Genomic DNA, 3,294 nt, shown 5'->3' with positions numbered 1-3,294 from the left:
TGCTGAATCCCGTAATACAGTCGAGGGTAGGGAGAATGAAGAGCAGGGAGGAGGGAACTGATCAGGAAGGCAAGGAGCGGGACCTGGCAAGCAGCAGCATCGCACAGCACAGCCCCTCATCAGGAAGGAAGAGAGGGCAGGACCCTGGTTCACTCTCCCCGGACTGGTTGCAGAGCCAACAACCTAAACCTAACAACAACAACTGACCCTTGCTGAGCATCTCCTCATGGTTAGACCGTGTGCTGTGCGTGTCCCATTCGTTACTGTTCACTTGTTATCTTCCTAGCAGGCCCTGTGAGAGACAGCATCAGCTCCCAGGGGTGGCAGGAGGCTCTACAGTCCATCATTTCTGTGGAGCTCCTGGCATGGCCTTTGGCAGGCAGCAGGCACACAATAAATGGCATTTCACAGCCATGTGGGAAAGGCCACATGCTAGGCGGGACACCTGGGGAGGCTGGGAAACTCACCCAGCAGCTGTGAGTGTGGGATTGTCTTCTATCATAAGGCCTCTCCTTGGGCACCAGAGGAGTCTCCAGTAGGGCCTGGCCCACAGCAGCCCCACCTGTCACAGCCTTCAAAGCTAAATACTTTGCATATGCTCTGGCCCCAGAGGAATCCACTATTTCCCAGATGCAATGCCAATAGCAGTCAGCTCTTGTGACCTATGCTGGCTCGCCGTTAGCTATGGGCACATTCACCCATGAGTATATGGCACAGACGTGCACCCGCGGTGCCAGCCATATGGCTGTACAGCTCCCAACAGGAAGAAACTCGAGCACTATCGCCTGGGACCTTGTATTTTCTGCTGACACCAGGAGACTCCTTTGAAGCCTAGTCAGCGACCCTGCAGGCCTTCTGTTGCAGCTGATCCAGCCCCCTGCCCTGCACACTGGCCTACTAGCAGGCAGGTTTCCAGTGATGAGTGACGGTGGTGTCAGAGGGGTCTGTGCTTGAGCCCTGTACCTGGCACACCGCATGCCCTTCATAATGCATTGCTGTCATTATTGGCTTTACAGACGCAGAGCTGAGCTCAGTGGGAGGAAAATGGAATGAACTCAAGAGAAAGGGGAGTGGGAGTGGGGTGGCAGGCACTGGTCTAGAAAGCACAAAGCCTGAATGTGAACCCTCCTCTGTTACCCTCAGGGCCTCAGCCACTTCTCCCTGGAGCAGTGGATGGGCTGCACTGAGTCCTGTGCAAGGCCACGGCCAGCACTAGGCCTACATGATTCTCCAAGACCAGAAGGAGACAGCCAGGCGCTCTTTGCTTTGCAGATCCGCCGGCCAGGACCACTAACTAGGGAGAGAATGCCTCTTCCTGGCAGCAGGGGTAGATGGGGGAGTTGCCCTATAGATCCAGAAACTTGTCTTCTTGAACACCCAAGGTTTCAACCTTTCCCAGAAGCATCATCTCACTTTAAATTCCCCCCAATTCTAGTCAAAATCCTTTCGATGGTCATTAAAATTACATGACTGGCTTCATGCAATTTTAATGTTCTCTACCAACAAATTCTGCAAGAGAGATTCCCCCCAGGCATCCCCATTGATCATTCTAAGTAGATACAACAAAGAATTTCAAGACACAAGTTTTAACCAGAAAGAAAATGAAATGTATATTTCATTTATGATAGGTTATTGGATGTTGAACTTTTTATAATTTTTCCATTAAAAAATCAAACAACTAGATTCAACCCCTCATAAAGGCATGGACCAACAGATGCCAGTCTCTGGGATGTATCGAATGTTCTTCTTTACGACAAGGTTCCTATAATAACTGGACAGGATTTGCAGGTCAATGACTTGTGAGATGATGTTACCAACCAAGTGAGTTAATTTGCTAAGATAGATGCCCTTGCGGTGTTCCACTTGTCCCTGGATTTCTAATCGCCTCTATTCTAATATCTCCATGACTCAGCATGGGCAAAGCAAAAGCTTGTACCTGGGACTTCAGATCCTTCCAGAAGATTTCAGGAGATCACAGAAGCATTACAAAGCGTTGAGAGAGATCCAAGATGGCTGATCACTAGCAGCTCGGGATTGTAGCTCCCACTGAAAGAGCAGAGAACGAGAGGACACCGCACTTTCAGATCAATTTTTGTTGCCCATGCACCAGGAGATTCCCAGCGGAGGAGCCCCACTTCTTGCCAGCAGACTCTTGAGGCCGGTGAGGCAGTTTTGTTGCTGCCTTGGTGCAGCGGTTCTCAGTGCAGAGTCAGAAAAGCACCATCAATCTTAAAGTTGCTGTTTTGGCTGGCGCAGTGGGTAGCTCAGATTTTAGCGCCGGGAATCAACAAGTTGGATGTCCATTCAGAAACCCAACTATAAAGACGGTAATTATAAAGACCACAGATGGATAAATTTATAACGAAGGGAAGAAACCAGGCTAAAAAGGCTGAGAATACCCAAACTCAGAACGCCTCTCTACAGGGGATCACAGTTCCTCATCAGCAACACAACAAGACCTGATGGAGAAAGACTGTGTTCCATTAGCAGAAGCTGGCTTTAAAAAGTGGATGATAAGAAACTTCTGGGAATTAACAGAACTTGTTCCAACCCAATGCAAAGAAACTAAGAACTTTGAAAAAAGGTTTGACGAAATGTTAACAATAACACACAACTTAGAGAGGAATATAAATAAATTAATGGAGCTGAAAAACACAACACGAGAACTTAGCGAACTATGCACAAGTTTTAACAGCCGAATTGATCAAGCAGAAGAAAAGATATCACAGGTCGAAGACCAACTTAATGAAATAAAACAAAAAGACAAGATTAGAGAAAAAAAAATAAAAAAGAATGAGCAAAGTCTTCAAGAAATATGGGACTATGTGAAAAGACCTAATCTACGTTTGATAGGTGTACCTGAATGTCATGAAGAGAATCAATCCAAGCTGGAAAATATGCTTCAGGATATTATTCAGGAAAACTTTCCCAACCTAGCAAGGCAGGACAATATTCAACGCCAGGTCATACAGAGAACACCACAAAGATATTCCTCAAGAAGACCAACCTCAAGGCATATAATCACCAGATTTACCAGGGTTGAAATGAAAGAAAAAATACTAAGGGCAGCCAGAGAGAAAGGTCAGGTTACCCATAAAGGGAAGCCTATCAGACTCACAGCAGATCTCTCAGCAGAAACCCTACAAGACAGAAGAGAGTGGGGGCTAATATTCAACATCCTTAAAGAAAAGAACTTTCAACCCAGAATTTTACATCCAGCGAAACTAAGCTTCATAAGCGAAGGAAAAATAAAATCTTTTGTGAACAAGCAAGCACTCAGAGATTTCATCACCA

The sequence above is a fragment of the Cebus imitator genome, unplaced genomic scaffold (assembly GCF_001604975.1).
Source record: "Cebus imitator isolate Cc_AM_T3 unplaced genomic scaffold, Cebus_imitator-1.0 Scaffold167, whole genome shotgun sequence".
In the NCBI taxonomy this organism is placed as follows: Eukaryota; Metazoa; Chordata; class Mammalia; order Primates; family Cebidae; genus Cebus; species Cebus imitator.
The sequence above is the reverse complement of the archived record's forward strand: the minus strand, read 5'-3'. Positions refer to the sequence as shown.